Source organism: Musca autumnalis, unplaced genomic scaffold (genome assembly GCF_047663935.1).
Source record: "Musca autumnalis isolate F117 unplaced genomic scaffold, ASM4766393v1 scaffold_2, whole genome shotgun sequence".
NCBI lineage: Eukaryota > Metazoa > Arthropoda > Insecta > Diptera > Muscidae > Musca > Musca autumnalis.
In genome coordinates, this window is record NW_027411755.1 from 82,157,422 (window position 1) to 82,179,398 (window position 21,977).

Sequence of the window (21,977 nt, forward strand, 5' to 3'; positions counted from 1 at the left end):
TGTAAGTTGTTAATTTGCCTTATAATTCTGTGTTTTTGTACTGATGAAAATTGTAAAATTTTATTTGAATAGACGAATTCCCCTGAGGACGTCGCCAAAAAAGTGACGAAACGTAGGGAAGAAAGCAATAAAATCGTTTGTTTTAATTGCTAAAATACGAAGAGGTCAATAAGCTGAACAAAATTAATAAATAACAAAAATATTTGGCCAAAAACAAAACAACGAAAAATCGTCATTTTGGACCATAAAATCGTCAAATCGTCATTTTTCAATTTTGGGCCAAAAAATCGTCAAAATGACGATAAATCAGCAAATTCGGCAACACTGCACGGACGGCATTTGAATTTCTGGCTTGTAGTATCCCCAGTTTGTTCGTTAGAATTGCCTTCATCTAAAACTTCCAATATTATGTCGTCATTATACATGACAGATATGAAAACATTTAATCGATGGCAACTAATTTTTCATTATCTTCTGTGTGTTGGGAGAAATTAAAACGGAGATAAAAGTCTTCAGAATCCTTCAAAGGATCATTAACAATCCTGCATGATGAAAACAATTAGAAATAAGAGAAGACGTTACATTATTCCACGATTCATTTAACAATAACTCGTCATCCAACAAATTTATTTGCGTACTTTGATCCTTTTCTTTGCTTGCCAGGATAGTGGATATTTGCTGATCCGGCAATGCGATTTTAATGATTTTATTCCACCTTGGTTCATAGGTTGTAAAACAGATGTGACATTGGGTGGCAAAAATTCAAACTTAATTGACTTGGGACTACTTGTGAGTCGTAATTCAGATGTCCCCATCTTCGAACATGTTGTGCATATGTTTGGTATTTTGTTGTTGTTTTAGTTTGAAAAAATATACATACAACAAATTATTTGAGAGACATTTTTCTTCTTCGTAAAGTTCGAAGTTATAACCGATAGTAAAATTCAAATATTTCACAAAAAACCGATGTTACAACCGATATGACGTTATAAGCGATGACGTAATAAGCGATATTTATTTGTATGGAATATAAAGCGCAGAAATTCGGGACTTTTGGATTTCGTCGCTATAAGCGATATGACGTTATAAACGACGACGTTATAAGCGATTTCGACTGTAGTAAAGTTGTTTATTTTTCTTTCCATTATATGCGTGTGTGCGTTTCTGTGTCTTTATGGCGACAATATTCTAAAGCAATACCGCCGCTATTTCCTTCAACTTTAAACCGAGACCATCCACTACTGCTATAAAGAAAATGCCACAGAAATGTACACATGTGCATGTTAGCTTTATTTTCTTTACCATTAAACGCAAATAAATTGAAATTTTTTTGTTTAGTTGCAAGCAAGAAAGCAATTTAAGCACTGATAATCTCTTCAATGCAAACTAATAAAGCCAAACATTGCTTTGCCAATGCGAATGCCGTTTCTGTTCCTTCAATTTCTTACTCTAACAAGGAAAATTAGGAAATTCCTTGATTTAATTTGAAAGTTTTATAACGAACAAAAATGAAGAATGTATTATTTTCGGGTGAAAAAAAACTTTTACTTTTGCAAATTAAAATTCAGCATCAAAGGAATACCTCTAAGTTTTGCGTACAATCGAACATGGCAAAAATCAACTTTCAAATTTCAAGTACTTGAAATATTTCGAAATAAGTTGTTTAACGATATTTCAGTATTTAATTTTAATCTCTGTCGCTTCAGACCAGGTCGGTGTAAGAGAGTTATATACATGCAAAAAAAAAAGTCGTAAAAATTTACAAATTTAAATCAGACCTCCAAAAAGCTAGCTCGAATTCTAAATTTGTCAAATTCGAGCGGGAGTACTCCTATGAATTTGTAAATTGCCATTTGAGGTTCCCAGTGTTCATAAAACTTCTCCACCAAAAGTTGTCAACATGGGTCCATATTTGGTATAGCCCCCTAGCCCTCTCAATTTTTGGCATTTTGAGGATTTTAGCTACAAATTTTAAGCGAACTAACGGTAATCTGCCTCTTGAGGTTCACTACTTTATAACCGAATTAACTTTAACTTGACAGTTGAGGTTCCCAGTGGTCACACAACTTCTACACCGACTTTTGTCTGAAGGGAAAATCGCATAATCGATTATCCTGTGATCGATTTTCGAGTTTGCCCATAGATTGTTGACTTGGCGGTTTTACACTTTTGGTGTTTTTACAGTTTCAAAAGAAAATCGACGAATAGTCTATTATAATGGATTTTCTGAGTTTATGAAAAAGTCGAAATTTGAGTTTGAAGACAATTGAAATAATCGCCAAAGCGAAAAATCGCATTTTTTAGTTTTAGACTAAAATCGAAAAGTCGAAAATTCGATTATTGCTTTCCATTACCTATCCCTAGCAGAGAGAAACATAAAATGTGGGGTGTGTATACATGAACACAATTTCACCTCAACTGTTCTAAAAATAGAAAATATTGTTCATTTGCTCAAAGAGTGTCACATCTCAAGAAGTCAACTTTTGAGAAAAAACGCGTTTTAAGTTGCCTATTGAAATTTGACTTCCCAACTTAAAGGATTACTACACAAAAAATAAAATAACCACTATTGAAAATAGCTAGCCAGATGTCAGAGCTAAATTTCTGCGCAAGATCAAGCATGACCCAAAAAGTCATAGAAAAAATGAGAATTTCTAATTCAAAAGATCGAACATTTTGAATTATCATATGCCCGAGAGGAATTATACTGACAGTGAAAATCGAATCAAACCGAATCAACGACTGAATTCCATGGACAAAATTATTATTTTTTTGCTACCAAATTGGCTATTAGTTTTTTTTCTCAAAAAATAACAAATAAACATTTGTATGATACAAGGCTAGACTTGTAAACTTAATTTACTGTTATAGCTAATTTTCTACTTCAAGTCTTCCCTTTTTATAAATCTTTTTTATATGTATGTGTTATGGCAAAAACTTCTTGTCCTTAGGCATAAATTGCCTGGTTGATAACGAAAAATCTTTAAATCACATTTTTCCACCTCGTCTGGCATTCACATGCTCCAAATAAACTCCAGCCAGTCTATGGCGATGGTAGTGGCAGGGGCTTTAGTATTCTTCATTTTTGTTTTAAGATATATAGACCACTAAACATGTTTGCGGCAAATGCTTTTTGTGCAATATGGCATGGCATGGTTGTTAAATGTGGCAAAGTATAGTAGAAGTGTGTTGTATGGATGTATAATGGTAACACACAAAATGATATGTATGTCTGGCTGGTGGTATATTCTGAAGTATATTTGTGAGTGTGTCGTTGTTACAAGCTTGTATGCCTATTTTATCAGTAGTGTTGTATTTGCAACGAGGCGACAACTACTCCTTTTTTTCTATAGCAACAAAATTGGGTTGATAAAAGACAAAACATCCCGACCAGAAATGGTTCAAACACATACATACATACCAACAAACCAGGAACCATTGACAGGAAAGTACTTAAATAATCGTGTGCCACCACCTATAAACAACGTCAGTACGCGGCGGCCCCATTATTAGACGACATCGACTTGTAAGGCACGAAAGGATTGCCACAGTCTAACAGTATACACGAACAAAAATGAACGACCAAATGAACGAATGAATGAACCAAAGGCTGGATAAATGAGTGAAACACTAAAAACCACATTTGACATAAAACACTGCAGTGGCATTTTTTCATGTTTGGTATTCCCGGTTACGCGGATACCGACTGGTACGAGCGCCATGACAAACACAAAAAAATGAACAACAAAAACAAAATAAACAATAAAATAAAACCGAATAGCAAATTTACAGTCGAGATAAACTGACATCAATTGTTGGTACGAAAATTAATCGATTTTCTTGTTTGGATATAAATTGCATTTATAATTTATAGGTAAACGTTATTCTTGCTGAGAAAATTGAAAAAAATTCTGTTAGCTTAAATCAATGATGTTTTTACACCATAATATTTAAGTACGTAGGAAATTTTATGATTATCGATAGATGTTAAAAAAGGATATGATGTAGCATTTATTTTACGATAATGTATAGTGCGGTTATCTTTATAATTTATTTTGTTTGTTTTTTGTCACAAAACTTTGTAGATGCTATTTAATTTTAAAATTGAGTTAACACTGCCATATATGGACTTTTATTTTTAATGTCTGGGTTATCAATATGAATGAGCTCAAATGATTTTTTAAAAATCAGTGAAACAGTGTTGATATTTTGCAAGTGTTGTTATTTAACTATACATTGGGTTTTTATAGTACTTACTGGTAGTCGTAACTACTTACAAAAACCCCTACTAGCCCATTATGATTTACTAATTATTATATGACCACAAGAATAACTAGTTATTCTGTGGCCACTAGAAGTTGAAAAATAAACTAAAAACTGCTATTCTAGGCGGTCACATACGCTCTGTGCCACCGTAGTCATAACTTAGTAAGGAGTATTATAAGTAGTTATTTTTCTTTACATTATTTTGAAATGGGTTACATAAAGACTACCGGATCCGAATTTTTGCTGGGAAGTGCCGCTTTATATAAATGCGATGGAATGGGAAAATCCACGCAAGAAAACACAAAGTTGAAGCATAGTACTATTTCTACTTAAATAAAGGTTGGATCAGCGATAGCAATAAGGTCGTCAAAGCAATCTTGTGGTATTGACAAGATCTTAGACATTGCGGTGAAGAAAACAGTAGAAGCCGTTATACTTTTTTTCACACTCCTCTTCAACCATTTCCAGAGAAAAAATATGATTGATCCAACAATATTAGAAGAGCAAAATATTTATTGTAAAGATATTGTTAGATTCCGTATGTAGTATTGTGACTCTAACAACCATTTTTGTCAATTTCAACAATTGTTTTTGTTAAATCCAACAATATTTTTAGTCAACTGGACAATATTTTTTTCTTTTCTTCAACAATTTTATTCTCTTCTCTTTGGTGTGTTTTGTTTGTATGAGGGGATGATTTTATCTTTGCTTTTTGTGTATAAACACCAACAATGACATTCTTTGTTTTATTTGTTTCTTCGTTTTTATTCTTATTTGGGTTTTTATGGTTGAGTTATACCGGCACAATGTGAGAAGTCATTTTGGGAGGAAACCTGTCTGGTCGTCTTTTATGTTTTCTTTTCATGTTTGTTAGGGTTTTTAATTATTCCTTAAAGTTGGTAGCCGTAGTCGGTAGTGTTTTTAGATTTAAGTTTATTATAATTTTTAATTGTAATGAATATTTAAATAAATAAAATAAATAATTATTCCTTATGTTGTAGTGGGTGTTTGGATGAGCGAAATAAAGTAGTTCTGTTTGTCCTTGTTGTCAGTTAAAGCAGTATAATTATTGTTTGGTATCTTCTAAGCAGCACAGAACACGAGGAAGCATTTTCCCGTATTTGATGGCGTTTTTCACACTTCAACCTCTTTAAATTAGCCATTTACGAGGTTGTAAAAAATTCATAACCCTAATGCTCACGTTCCGATCGTCGGGTACGCGATCTTCCTGCTGTTTTGAACAGCTCCACGATACTAGCTTTCAGTTAAAGTGACGAATACTACCTTCTTATTTGTAGTATAAAAATTAAAGTTGCACACATTTAAATTTGTAGTCATGGTATTTGTGATTTAGAAAAAATGATGATGACATGATTTTTTAATACACATCTGTTTTATCTTTTAAAAGTGTTGATTATAATACATATATAAAGTTGACAGATAAAGTTTTTTATGATATTAAAAGACTTCCTACCCTTATACCTTCATATCTAACCAGGTAGAGTGTCAGCCGTTGCAGATTCATTAACTTGTTTATTTCTTCCTAATTAAATGTTTATTGCTGTATGACTTAAAAATTGCTTTGGCACATCAACAACAAATAAAAAAGGATTCATTTCTTTATATTTGTGTTTCGTGAGCAGAAACGCTTGACTTGCTTTGGAGTTGCTCTAAAAGGGGTGTTTGCTCGTTACGCTTTGACGTCTGCTGCTGTTGACTCGTACTCTATTTTGCTGTGTGATTTTTGTTCTTTAGAAATTAAACTTTATTTCTTTTCATTTCACTTCAATTTGTGTTGAGTGTGAGTTTGTTTTTGAAGCTTTTCCTGTTTTATTTATTTTTTGTTTCTTTAGATACAATTTTAATTCAGTTTTCACACGCAATGCAGTTATAAACATGATTGCACACGAGTCAAATGTAAATAGTTTTATAAGCGGCAATGGAGGTAGTTTAATAATTTTTAGAATCGTCATTTCGTTTTGGCAATTAATACAAATAATTGTTTTAACTATTTTTAGTTTTATTTATTTATTTATTCTGACTAAAATAGAGACAACAAAGCAGGACCAAAAATTAAAATTTTTCTTGGAAGGTTTTTTGCGTTCTAAAACTGTTCCTCCTTACAAAAACATCTGAAATATTAAAATCCCCCCACTAAGTTTTTTATTTTAATAATAAATGGTCTAATTCATTCCCTTTCCTATAGTCATATTCGTGAATTCAGTTACTCGATTCTAAATCAAATTTGTATTGTTTTACTGGAAGTAGAACAGTCCTGTTTGAAACACATTAAAGTATTTTTCAATTTTGACCACACCTCAGATGACTAACCTCCTGATTATTATGTCGATGATTTGATATTTGTTTTATTTTTTCATTTTCATGCATCGTTAATATGGTTGCTTAAATTAAGTTATTTCAGTAAAGCTATCAAATTAGATTTACGTTTTACAACGTGTAATTAAATTTGCAAGTATTGAAGGGTATATTTCCAGAGTTTGTCGACCACACATAGTTGGAAGTGTTTTTTTAGTTTTGTGCTGCAGGATCTTCGTCAATCAACTGTCTATATATATTTTAAGTGTTGTAAAACATGCGAATTTTTTGCGCAAGGAAATAGAGTGGAAACAATACACATAAGCAATAAAAATAAATGATTTAGCAGATAGTGATGAATAATGGAATTATAGCTATAAACTATGTTTTAACATGTGGAATTATGTTGTCTTTTAGAGGAGCATGAATTTCGAAATAATAAATTATATTTAATGTTTGTATTAAATACCGCTCCTGCTGAACTGATTTCAACATGTCCCTATATTTTATCAAACCAAATTATAAAAGAACATTTTAAACTATAAATTAGCGCATAGTGATATGATTTCGCAATAATGTTGACAAAGAAATAATAAATTTAATTTTGTTTTTTCAAAATAGTCTGGCTTAATCCCATTGTTGTTGTTTTAATATTTTAAAACAACTATTTTATTAGTGGAAAAGATTTGGCATTGCTCGCCAAGGGGTAAGGCAGGGAATACTATAGTTTCGATCCACGCCACTGGATCTCATCAGTTCCCTTGTTTCTTGTTTGTGGATATTCTCCACCGAAGTTATTTTTCAATAACTTCTTCAACCAGAAACTTTTTATACCCAAACATCAATCGTCAGCTCGAAGTATAAAGGTAAGCAAAGAAAAAAGTTCAATGAGAAGTTTTTCCTTGGCAACCCCATACAACTCCGACGAAAGTGTCTGCGAAAACAATTCAAACCTCTTCCACTTGTATGTGTCGTCGAGTTTCGACGAATGCACACACCAAAATTTGGTTGGTCTGCTTTACAGCAAAAACAACACACGTCGTGCCAGTGTCTTCAATTTGAAGCATTGTGGCGTTTTTTATTGGGATAGCGTTTGCAATTTTTTTTTTTCAAAATAGTCTGGCTTAATCCCATTGTTGTTGTTTTAATATTTTAAAACAACTATTATATTAGTGGAAAAGATTTGGCATTGCTCGCCAAGGGGTAAGGCAGGAAATACTATAGTTTCGATCCACGCCACTGGATCTTATCAGTTCCCTTGTTTCTTGTTTGTGGATATTCTCCTCCGAAGTTATTTTTCAATAACTTCTTCAACAAGAAACTTTTTATACCCAAACATCAATCGTCAGCTCGAAATATAAAGGTAAGCAAAAATTTTTAAAATATTAAGATTTTAAAATATTAAAACAACAACAATGGGATTAAGCCAGACTATTTTGAAAAAAAAAAATTGCAAACGCTATCCCAATAAAAAACGCCACAATGCTTCAAATTGAAGACACTGGCACGACGTGTGTTGTTTTTGCTGTAAAGCAGACCAACCAAATTTTGGTGTGTGCATTCGTCGAAACTCGACGACACATACAAGTGGAAGAGGTTTGAATTGTTTTCGCAGACACTTTCGTCGGAGTTGTATGAGGTTGCCAAGGAAAAACTTCTCATTGAACTTTTTTCTTTGCTTACCTTTATACTTCGAGCTGACGATTGATATTTGGGTATAAAAAGTTTCTTGTTGAAGAAGTTATTGAAAAATAACTTCGGTGGAGAATATCCACAAACAAGAAACAAGGGAACTGATGAGATCCAGTGGCGTGGATCGAAACTATAGTATTCCCTGCCTTACCCCTTGGCGAGCAATGCCAAATCTTTTCCACTAATAAAATAGTTGTTTTAAAATATTAAAACAACAACAATGGGATTAAGACAGACTATTTTGAAAAAACAAAATTGCAAACGCTATCCCAATAAAAAACGCCACAATGCTTCAATTTAATTTTTCGTTGTAACCTGTGAAATGTTTAATAGAACCAGTCTATCGCCTTGCAGCTGATATTAAATTGTCTACTTAGTTGGAGTAGTGTTCTCACTGCTCCCTAAATACCTTAGCAACACTTTTGATGGACTTTGTACATATTTTAAATAGCGACTAATTAAGTCGCTATTTATGCAAGATCTGATTTCAAGGTCCAATAACATTTCTAGGACGGCGGAGGTGGTAATCGTTTTGTAGACTTTCGACAACGTGTGACGTGATGATAACGTCGGGTACATGAGATTTGCTGCCAACAAATTTACACTGCACAGAATTTTTAACCTGGTCGAAACTTTATATCTTTTGAGCGGATGGAAATATTTTTATATTTTTTTCTGTTCGACACAATCAGCTTTTCGGTGAATCAAAAATCACATTGGGTCTAGTAGTGGCAGAGGAATTCAAGGTCAAAGTTAAAATGTAGAGTTTTTTCATATTTTGCATCAAAATATGCGTGTTTCGAGTTTTTATATGTTTATACGTTTTTAAACATTTTTCTAAAAAAAGTTAATTTTTTCATATAAAAACTCCACTTTTTTCCTATAAAAGCCACTGTTTCCACATCCAAATTTTTACCTATTTAAATAAATTTAAAACAGGATTAAACGGACGGAACGGTTACAAAAGTATATATTGGCTGAAAGAGAACACTCTCTGGCCTCTCTGCAAAAACAGAACATTGGTCCGTGTTTTTCCTCAAAAGTCCACTAAAATTGACATTTCACCAAAATGTACACGCAGAAAAATATATGATAGAAATATGTTTGGATCCAAACAAATATTTGTTTGGGACTGATTGCAAACAAATATATGTTGGGATCCAAACATAATTTGTTTGCATCCAAACAAATATATGTTTGCAACATTTTGTACCATATCTCAATTTTATTTGTTTGGCTACCAACATATTTTTTATGTTAGAACATATTTTTTATGGATGGAGAGAGGATTTTTGACAAAGAAATTAACAACAAAGCTCTCGCGGCTGCGGAATGCTGTTTATAATAAAAAGCTTTGTGTATGGTGTAATAGAAGACACAGAAGCGTTGGTGATGTGTATGCGGTAAAACACGTGTGTTTCGTGCTTTGTTGTTGTTAACCAACGTCGCAAGCGAAGAGGAAAAGAAAAAGATGGTATTAATTATGTTGTTCTTTTTGCTTCAGTTTTCTAAATACAATAGTTGAGTAAAGACGGTAATGTGAGTGAATAAATCAGTGTTTTGTCTTTTCTTAAAGAAATGATGCTTTTTAGTAAATTAAATGTCCAATACATTTTATAATTGAATCAAAAAAGGTGAACGGAAATATTTTATTGTACAAGGAAGACATAGCATTTAATATTGGTAATTACATCAATACATTTTTCATATACATACATACATACATATGTATATTTGAAATATATAAGTTTTTCTTTTTAAAGTGCGACTTTTTATAAATTATTCCATTCAGTTTTTCTTTTATTAAAGTCTGTTATGTTTTTTTATGTACCTATGTGTCTGATGTTGCTTTTGCTTTTTTCTATGGCTTTCAATAAACCACCACCATTTATAAATGTGTGTATATGTTTGAGAAAGCCAATGTATTTCACATTGAAATTTACGCTCCCTTGCTCTCAGAAAGCACCCATTGGTGCATGTGTTTGTTTTTTTGTGTCTTTTAGGTTTGTATTTGTTTGAACCTAAACATATAATTTGTTTGCACCCAAACATATAATTTGTTTGCACCCAAACATATGTTATGTTTGGGACTGATTGCAAACAAATATATGTTTGCTGCAAAATATACGTGGGACATATGTTAGAGAGGGGTTTTTCCCTCCGTGTTGGAATCAAGATAAAGATTTGGTACAGTTTGCTACTAGGATGGTTGGTATGGAAAATGGGCTATATCGGCCCATGTTTTAATATACTCCACATAGAACGTTTCTTAAAGACATCAATCTTATCTAAATAATAAAAAAACAAAATTAAAAAATTACGTATTTTTCTAAATGTGGGAAAACCGTCGCCTTTATTGACACCCAACACCCACACCTTCCAATATTTTCACCTATTTTTTTTTTGGTTTCCTTTATTTCAATATATATATATATACATACTATCGAATCCCATATAGAAATTAACAATCGGTGACGACAAAAATGTAGGGTTTTGGCGAGGAAAAAATTTCTGAACCATTGTGCACCTTATGATTCTGACTCGTTTCCGCAGTTTGCGTATTATGTACGCTACCCATATGGATATCGACGCATATGAGAGTTTACTAGTATGCCAAGAATTGCAGTGTTAGTCTATATATCATAACTAGAAATAAATGTGCCATGTTATATCGAAAACGGTTCAGATTTGGATATGGCTCCCATATATATATTTTCGGCCGATTTCACGTATTTCCTGCGCCACAACGCTATATACATCCGCTTTCAATGACATTTGGAATGTGTGACTGAATTCAGTATAGAAATAAATGGGACAAATTTTATCGAAATCGGTTCAGATTGTGATATAGCTCCCATATACATTTTCGGCCGATTTCACGTATTTGCTGTACCAAACACGCTATATATGTCTGATTTCGACAAATAGGACTTAATCGTAGTTAATCGTAATTTAACACAAAAAAATTAAGAAAATCATTGTTAAATATTGATTTTGAATATTAAATCGCGAATATTGCACCCAAGCCCACTGTGCATTTTTTCTCTCTTTTATTAGATAGCAGTTAAAAAATACAAAAAAAGACAATTTCTATTTGGACCAATATATGTATGAGAAGTTAAGAGTATTTCTTTGCATATAGTTTTTACAGAATTTTTCTCTTTCAAGACGCGATAAGTGAAAAAAAAAAATCTGAAAATAAACTGAAATGTTTTGATGAGGAGCACCATCAACACATCAAGAAACAAGTAAGCGAATGCTATAGTCGGACGGGGCCGACCATGTAATACCCGCGTTATGTGATAATTCCTTTTTTTTTAGAATAGACAAACGGACAGTTTTCTACAAACAATAACAATTTGTATTAAAAAAAAAAAATGGCATTTGCGGTGATTTTTACCGAAACGCTCAATGAAAATCACGTACAGTATTGTAATTTGCACAAGGAAAAAAACTGGAAATTTCTTTATCATGATTTAAAAACGTTTCTATTATAATTGTGACATTTTTAAGAATGGAAGGCAAATATAGTTTTTTACAAACAAACCAAAACGATAAAGGAACCCACTGTTATGTTAGTAGTTCTGTTATTTAACCGTTATATTGATATAATTTGCATTATATTGATACAATCCGCTTTTCATGTTTGGCGTTCCTAATTTTTCGGAATATTTAAATTTAAAATATTCAATATTCACAAATTATTTTTAGATGTTTTTCCGACCAAAATGGTAAATTTCACCCGCAAAATACTATCCGATCATTATCCAAATTTTTTGGCATTTTCCTTGACGAAGACTCTTACCCCGTGCAAAAAGTTGTCAGTAATGAACTATAACTGCGACATCTAACTTGATTATGTTTACACTTCCTACAATTAAAGTTGTAGGATCCCTGTATATAAGGCTGCAGCTCTCTTATCTGACCATGTACATCAACATAATTGGCTTCAATGGAAAGGTCAAGAGTTCCTCTTCTGAATACAATTTACGTGTGTGGAACATATCTTCCATGAACAAAATTATAATCATTATACTAAAAATGTATCCAATTTTACCACAAAAGTTTTGGTCCATTTAACCCGCTAAATATTCTCTGATCATGACGTAAAATTGCAAGATACTTCTTTGTCGTAAACCTAAACCTTACATAAAATTTCACGCCGATTAGACTATTATCGCAGCATACAGAGTCTCTACAATATCGGTTACAATTTTTGTTTTTGGTCCATTTCACCCCCTATGTATTTCACGATCATCGCCAAAAAATGATCGCTTCTATTCTGGTCGGAACCCAATCTCCACACAAAATTTCGTGAAGATTGGTCCATAATTCACTCAGAATTTCCCATATATTTTTAAAAATTATATACAGTTTGACAAGTAATTGTTTTCAAACTGAGAAAACGAACACTTTTCATGCATTAATTAGTAAAAAATGACAAATATTTGTGATAAAAATGTCGGGTTTTTTGCAAAAATTTGTTGGTCGACTTATTTAAGACCAAATTGAATGGATAAATAAAAAATTAACCCGCTTAGTTCAACAATAATAACCAAAAGAATAATTAACATGTAATGCAAGGTGCCAAGAAAATGTTTTCAAAATGTAATTAAGGTTCCAAAATACCCCATGTTTTCGGTAAATACTTAAAAATCATGACATTTTATGAATTTTATTCTTAACAAGTTGCTAACAAGCATCAACAATATTAGGCATGGGATATCCCCACTAAGAGGGTTACCATATGGACCAAAGGGGTATCAGATCATATTGCATGTAAACAATGTCCTATAGGTCTCAAGCCGAGATTATCTAAAAACTAAGAAGTTTTATGAGTATTTTGGTTTACCAAGATGGTATGACATCAATTGCAATGAATATTACCTACGGCAGAACTCGATCAGTAGGGTTGCCAGATCGACTAAAAATGTACCAGGTCTTAATAACAGTAAACTGGACCTCCTAGGCCCACAATTAGATCTTAAAAGTGGTTTATTTAAGTGAAATTGAATTTATGGATAAGGATATTCACTAAAACAAGCCAAAATATAATAAAGAAGTACAAAAATCGGTTAGAAATGCACGTGGAAGATATTTCTAAATTATACTGAGTTTGCTATAGACATCCGATTTTATCTATTAACAGCCAGGTTGAGGAATTCTCGTAAGTTTTCTGGCTTTGATGGTATACCATGGTAACGCTGTAGCATTATTTCCCCGTGACTTAGAAATTTTTCTCACAGTATTACTTCACAGTACACGAAATATCTCCAGTAGGTCATAGTAAGCATTTGTGAAAATTTTTTATGGAATATTAGTCTCCAAATGTGCTATTTTCGACTGTTTCGTGAAATATTCTTATCTCTTAATTGATTTAGAGTAAAATAAACTACCTGTAGGCCCTGGGTGTAGGCCTAGGTGGCCCCGTTTACTGTTAATAAGATCTGGTACTTCTTTAGTCGATCTGGCAACCCTCCTGATCGAGTTCTGCTGTTGGTAATATTCATTGTAATTGATGTCATACCATCTTGGTAAACCATAATACTCATAAAACTTCTTAGTTTTTAGATAATCTCGGCTTGAGACCTATAGGACATTGTTTACATGCAATATGATCTGATACCCCTTTGGTCCATATGGTAACCCTCTTAGTGGGGATATCCCATGCCTAATATTGTTGATGCTTGTTAGCAACTTGTTAAGAATAAAATTCATAAAATGTCATGATTTTTAAGTATTTACCGAAAACATGGGGTATTTTGGAACCTTAATTACATTTTGAAAACATTTTCTTGGCACCTTGCATTACATGTTAATTATTCTTTTGGTTATTATTGTTGAACTAAGCGGGTTAATTTTTTATTTAACCATTCAATTTGGTCTTAAATAAGTCGACCAACAAATTTTTGCAAAAAACCCGACATTTTTATCACAACTATTTGTCATTTTTTACTAATTAATGCATGAAAAGTGTTCGTTTTCTCAGTTTGAAAACAATTACTTGTCAAACTGTATATTTTTTAATACATTTTCCTTAAAAGTTATTTGACATGTTAATACTTTTTCTAATTGCTCTAACAATTCTTTGACAATCCTATTACTATCTATCATTGTTGCTATTTAATTTTTTTTCTGTTAGCTATTTCACATTTTGTCTACAGCAAAGGGTTTTGTTAGACAAATAAATTGTGTTTATTTTGACAACGTAAGCTGCAACTGAAAATTGTAAAAGAAAATTAGAAAGAATTAAAGAAACAGCACAAAAGTAGCATCCATCGATGGAGGGTGAGTGAGAAGCGAAACCTGCTTATAACATAATTATAAAGAATGTTCGAAATACAAATACATACATAAAAATGCCACCATTCTAAAGAAAATGTGCCATCACCTTTACATAAGAGAAATATGGTATGTACATGGTGTGGACGTACATACATATGTATTTAACGTACATATGTAGGTAAGTGGTAATGTCAGCAAGTCTCACTTACCTGAAGGCTTGATGATTGTTACAAAAGTAAATCTTATGATGCTCTAATATATGTATACGCACATGCACACGCTCATACACATCTCCAACTTCAACACATCTAAAATTCCATTGTAAACTTAAGCTTTTGTGTATGTGCAATGCAATTCAAAGAGGCGAAAATGCTCAAATTGTTGCAATTTCCTTTGCTCCTAATTCCAGGGCATGTTTTAAGCGTTTTGCACGGACTCTGTTCATATATCACTCACATCTCTAAGAACTGGCAAGGATATTTTTTGTTTGATGGTAACTAAAATTTCTCTGTTGTCATGCCATGTTTGTATGTGGTGCTAACATGTACGTATGTGTGTAGTATGATGTTTTTTTTCTGTTTGTGTTGCCTTAGTGAGATGTCAGAAAACTCATTACATGTTTTAGCACAGTTTTTCTGCTACTTCGGTTCCTTCCTCTTTTGTGCAAAGTAAGAATGTTACGGTATACATTTCAACCGACCAACATCTTTCGCTTATGTATGTATTTGTGCATGTAAGTATATGCCGACATATTCGTCCTCGTCGTTATCCTGCTCAGTATCTGTATCAGCATCATCATCACCATTTATGTTTTAGTCATTTTATATGCCAGTATATTTTTGTGCTTCTGTGTTTTTATTTTCTAGGCATGCTTTTAGTATTGCATAGAACTATTATTTGCTTTTATAGGCTAAGGCCACTGAGCAAGAGGGTATTTACCTTCTCTTTTGTTTGTTTGTTTGCCATCCTAAGACATGTGGTGGTGGTAGCGGTGGGTGCACTTACATGTTCCACGTAAAAGATTTATGTTTAGTTTACATCAAAAATAATTTCTACATTTATATTGATGTACGTAGGGATAGGTGAAAGCTATTATTATAATGAATGTACTAGACCTTTAGAAATATTATCTTTTCACCATTTTTTGTTTGGTAATTAACTGTTCGTTTTTGACTTAGCTCTGGTGGGTGTTAAACTGCGAGTTTTTTTGTGGAATTTATCGAATTTCCCATGTCAGTATTTCCAGGATCATAAAATCTCACTATGTGTGTAATGTTATATTTTTCTTCTTATCTTCAATTTACTTACACATCCATTGTGATTTCTTCTTTGCGCATTTGTAGGATTGTAATCACATTTCTTCTTATATGTATATTTCTCCTTAGTCCCTGGTCACACTAGCGAGTTTCTTGAAACGAATATTAGGAAGAGGCAACTTCGCAAACACAGAAAACCATGTGCAGCGGTTTCACTACCTCATAACCCTCGCCTATCGAATACGCCATGTTGAAACAGCGCTAGTGTGACCTTCGACTTAGAAGTTGCAAATTTATTACCCTTTCATTATCATCTTCAAGCGTAGTGCTCAATAGCAATAATTAAAGCTTTATTGTAACTTTCATTATACCCCACATCAATACTTGTTATATTCTATGAGAAGGACATTTACATCAACGCTTCAATGTGTTTGTGCAACATTTACATGGTAGTTTTAACAATTTATAGAGCACATCCATACGAAAAAAGTAACACTTGCTACCAACCCCCCACCACCCACTATTCACATAATTCGAATACAAAACAATTTATACACCGAGATGGTATGGGTGTTAGTGTCTTTGTCTGAGGATATGCATTGGAAACATGTGACAAACTTAATCGCAACAGATTCTTATACACGAACACCAACCAACACATTTACATTTATTGACATTTTAGCAACAATGACAACCATGTTGGCAACCATACCGACAATCATTGTCAGAATGCGCGTACAAAGACATGATGCTCTTAGAAAGTATGTACACCTATCTACCAGAATGCGGGTGTATTCGTGCAAAATATTGAGGTAATTAAAAGAGTGTCACTGCAGCATAGAATCTAGAATCTTTGAAAAGTTCACACAAATTACTCGACTTGGTTTGCTTGTCTTTCTGTACATTTTCCTAGGGGCTTGTTGTTGTTGCTGTTCTTGTCGTCGTCATCATTACACAAAAGTGTACCAGCAGCAATTCTTTGCTAAACTTTAGAAGCAACAAGAGCAACTGTCAGACAGTCAGTTTGTCTACAGCAACTCTTGTAATACTGGTACTGTTGCATGACATAAAGAAGATAACGTCAAGTAGTTGCAGAAAAAAGTGTATGGAGCGAGAAGTGTGAAATTAACAACATAAACAAGTGCCAAAAAGGTATATTCCTCCTCACATGGGAGAGATGGTGCAAGAGGAATTAATTTTTTCTAGGGGGCCATAACCTTACTGTCAATGTACAACACGTTTTATAGTTGTTGATGCGTCTTAGTATACTAAGTAAAAAGATCAGAGGTGAATTTCATTCATTAGTAAGGGTCATACTATTGCTAATACCTCTAATAGTTATTTTAATTATAATATAAGACGTTGCGGTAAAAGTTTCTTTGAAACTTTTAGATGAGTTCTTATTAGTAGATGATAAACATTTTATTTAAATTTAACAAGAAGAGAATATAGAAAACTAGTTAGCATTCATAAGCCCTGTAACTCACATTTTATTGGTAAAAAATTTTTGTTCGCTTGTCTGTATTCATAACAATTTATGAAACGAAAGCTTAGTCTCTTAACTATGTAGATACTTAAATATTCGTAGACACGTACCACAACTAAGAATCTGTGCTCTATACTTTAAAGCAGGACTTCGGAGTTGGAGTCGGAGTCTGGAGTCGGAGTCTAGCAAATTTTGCTGGAGTCGGAGTCGGAGCCGGAGTCGTGAAAAAAAGCTCGACTCCGACTCCGGGCAACAATCTGTTCTACATTTATCAAAATTAGTCAAATCAATTTAATTTTTTTTTTTTAAATGATCATAGTTTAAAAAAACTCTTAATCTCTATTTTGACTACAAAATGCATATCGGAAGCATTTTTGGGTCAATTGATTGGAATAATGCTTGCATGCTCCAAATATACTTGTGTAAGATCTTTTAGAAGATTTACAGGTCATTTTATGGAAGGCTCACTGGTCTTCTTTTGTTTTTTATTAGAAGTCATTTATGTCTGCTGTTAAATAACCTGTTGGACTTCTATGAAAGACCTTGTAGTACTTTAAGGGAAATCATACGAAAGACTTACCCTGGTGCCCCTTAACCAAATTTAAATGGAAGGAGCTTACACCTGAGAAGTTTTCGCGGATTCTGAAACTGTAATAGACGGAGGGCTTTTTAAATAAATCGCAATCAAACTTCACACTTATAGGGTTTTTTAAATTTTCACGATTTTGCTTGAAAACCGCAAGTCCTATGGAAATGATGTAAAGAAAATGTTGTAGCAGTGAAAATTTTCTCTGCACTGACTGTATCGCCTCTTTATAAAACTATGTCATGACTACAATTTACCAACCTATATATCTCAAAAATGGTAGAACATAGGAAATTATTGCAAAATATTGTAGAGAATTTCCACAGCTATATGATTTTCTCCAGTCCCATTTCGATAAGACTTGCCGTTCCAAAGCAAAATGGTGAAAACCTAATAATAAAAACCTAAAAATGTGACCTAAACTTCTATATCTCAAAAATGGTAAAACCTACGAAATAGTAAAGGTCAATCCTCTAGTGAATTTTTGAAGAAACAATATTTTCTTTAGCCCTATTTCGATAGGACTTACCGTTTTCAAGCAAAATCGTGAAAACATAAAAAACCCTAAAAATGTGAACTTCAAGTAACCTTAACCACGAAAGTGTATGTTAAGGGGAAATAGCCATTTTGGTCTTCTATATCGATGCGGTGTTAAAATATCGTTAATTTTCCATAACTCAAAAAATTACAAAGAGTGTTACCGGACAGTAATTATGGTAATTTGATATTTCGAGTCTCATTGGGTACATAAGTCAAATTCGGAAAATTGTAAATATACTCGTATGTTGGTGTTTAGGTAGAAAAACCTTGTAACGATACCGATTGCAGTTGCTTTGAAGGGGTTTGCTACATGTTGTGAAGTGTGAAGTATACTGAAGTACTTGTTACTTTGTATTCTGTATTGTCAACGAAAAAAAAAACGAACAACTATGTTTTGGTATCCTCCCAATGTAATGTATCTTAAAAGTTCAAACTGAAATGACTGTAATTTGTGAATTTTATTTTATCTATTTTCGGAGTCGACTCCGGAGTTGGAGTCGGAGTCGAGAAAAAAATTGGACTGGAGTCGGAGTCTGCCCAAAAATGGCTCGACTCCGAAGCCTTGCTTTAAAGTATGCGAGCAAATTAATCTATAATTTTGAATAATCATTTAATGTTTTCTAAGACGATTTAAAACCAAATTCTACGATTTAAAACCAATTCGTATCTCACCACATATATGAAAAATCAACCCCAATTAAATGTCTAGAGAATTCAGAAAGAACGAACTGGAGTACTACAATAGTTCACACACAAAGATGATACTACGGCAGATATAGAAAAAAACTGTATCCATTCGACAGAAATCCTTAGATACAGCATTTTAAGTATAGTGTCCCCTGATGCGCTCGATGCAACAATAAGCACCATGGTCCGAGCTCTCAAAACTACGCAACAAAAGTTTCAACATCAGCTAGTAAAGCGGATCCTGGCAGCCATAGTCTTAAAGAATACAAAAGAGCTATAGACAATGCAAAAAAGCAATTCTTGACTGAATTCTGTGTATCTTTATCACCAAAGATACAGCCAAACTAAGTAAAATTAAGACAAATGGACATTCAAATTCCATTTATATAAAGAGAAATAACGGCACGAGGTCGAAAAACTCTGCCAAATCTCTTGAAATCTTTCATCTTCGGGTGTTATGACGAAAATTCTACAAAGCGCGAAGAGCATAATTAACGTTTGGCTCCTGTCATTAACGAAATCCTAAGCAAACTTGGTTGGTTAATTATGCAGACGAAGTGGTAATACTCATCTTTGGTTGGTTTCAGTCAGTGTTGAGTGACATCAGCACAAGGAATGGCCCGGGAGTGAATCAAGGGAAAGCTGAGATGGTGATATTCTCTACAACAATTAATCTACATTGCATAATAAACATGTCGCAAAATGTTTAGGAACCGTCGGGGCCTTAAACCTAAAATAGTGTTTACATAATAAAAAAGTGCGGATTGTAATGCTGCAAAGCTACTTTCTCTAGGTATGTTGAAAGATACGGTATACGGCATCGTGCTGCACAAGCTATCGAGAGAAATATCAATTAATACTGATTAACGCATTCCTGCAATGGCCATCTGTAGATAAATTTCCAAGCAGGAAATAGTGGAATAATGGATCACCACTGGTTCCATGATAAATTGTGGAGTCGGCTCGGGTGAGTTTTCGGAAGAAGCTGCATCTACACAGTTACCTGAGGACTACAGTGTTCTTCAGGCGGAGATACTTCTACAGCATCAGACATCAAGCTCAGTAAGAATTTTTGTGGAATGTCAGGTGGCGCATAAAACACTGCCAAATCACAGTTAGTGAAAGAATATTAAGAAGAACGTGTCAAGTTAGGGGTCAGACCGCAGTAGTTCTTACTTTCGGATCCAAGTAAGGCACTTTTTGTAACGAAAAAACAGACGAACTAGCCAGAACAAGATCCAAGATCCCAAGGGCGTCAGTCGCACCCAAATGGGAGTAGTTAAAGGGAATAACTTCAAATACGATCTATTACAAGCAGTGATCAGATGGAACAAGTCTAAAACATGTAAGATATCAAAATCTACATGGCTACACTAATTGCGGAATATGGCAATACTAATTGCGGTGCTAACCGATCACTATTGTTGGTAAGCATGTAAATCGGCTACATACCCCGCACAACGACTAATGCCGCAGCTAGAGTTGTGCCAAAGGAACTATATGGAACTATCTAGTTCACTTCGCATTTCCAATGGCCCACATTTTTTTTTTTTTTTGAAGAAACTGCTTATACTTAATATCACACGTTACATTTCAGGATGATACTCATACGTTTTGGAACTAGTACATGCGTATACTTAATATCACACGTTACATTTCAGGATGATACTCATACGTTTTGGAACTAGTACATGGAACTAGGAACTAGATTACCCAACTCTAGCCGCAGCTGCGGAAACGAAGAAACGGAGGGATCAGTTGAACACCTTCTCTGCACAAATGCAAAGAAGATTTAAAGCTCTAAGACGATCGTTCCTACAGGATCTCGCTGAGACAACCGAACTAGGTCTGGGAGACCGTCTGAAGTTTCTCAATTCATCAGGCTGGATTTAATTACCATCAGGAATTTAATATTTTGTGTTATCGATGAACCAGAAGTCTCCTTGTTGACATATGTCATGTTTTGGTATAGCCACTAAAAATTATGCAAATTTTCAAACTAGTCGGCTATAATTTATCTTTTAGAATTATTATTTCGAAATAATGGGTTTTTATAGTACTTTATAACTGCTTACAAAACCTCCCTACTAACTCATTATTTTAACAAGGTCATGTCAGACTGAATAACTATTTATTATATAACAACTAGAATACCTAGTTATACTATGGCCACTAGAAGTTGAACAATGGGCTAAAAACATGTTCTATTTTTAGAAAAGTTTGGGTGGAATATGTTTTTAGTACACTTTATATTTTTATTTAATTTTGCTCTCTGCTGGAACCGTACGAACATTAAGGGTTGTTTAAACGCTGTACCACCAACTGTTTCTTACTTTGTTAACAAAAAAATCGCGTGCTGACGGTGAGCGTTGAATACACAACCCTCGAATTTGTAGTCCCACACACACGCTCTGTGCCACCGTACTCATTACTTAGTAAAGAGTACAATAAGTAGTTTTGCCTTGTAAAATTTGTATGAAATAACTCATTATTTTTCAGCTTGATGGTAATGGGAAAAGTAGCTTGCTTACATTATTTTGTAATGGGTTACATAATGACTAACGGATCCGAACTTTTGCAGGGAGAATATCCGCCTATACAACCGTATCAAGCGGTTTTAGTTGCTAGTTATTACATTATAAATAATAAAACAGAAAAACACTTGGTAATTTCTTTGCAAAATGTTGCTAATATTTTTATTATTTATTTTTAATAAAAAACTGTAAATATTTGAATGAAAAGAACATGTAGTTTGTGTACAAAACTAAAAAAAATATGACCTTAAATTCCTAAGAAACTATTGAATTAACTTTTATGGAATAAAAATAAGAAAAACACAAAATTAAATGATATAAAATAATAA

The 21,977-nt window shown here is 33.3% G+C and overlaps 1 protein-coding gene across 1 annotated transcript in view; it reads left to right on the forward strand.

The window, feature by feature from the left end:
* Nucleotides 1-21,977, forward strand: part of Sema1a (semaphorin 1a) — a 776,225-nt gene that overhangs the window by 141,829 nt on the left and 612,419 nt on the right. The window lies entirely within an intron of this gene.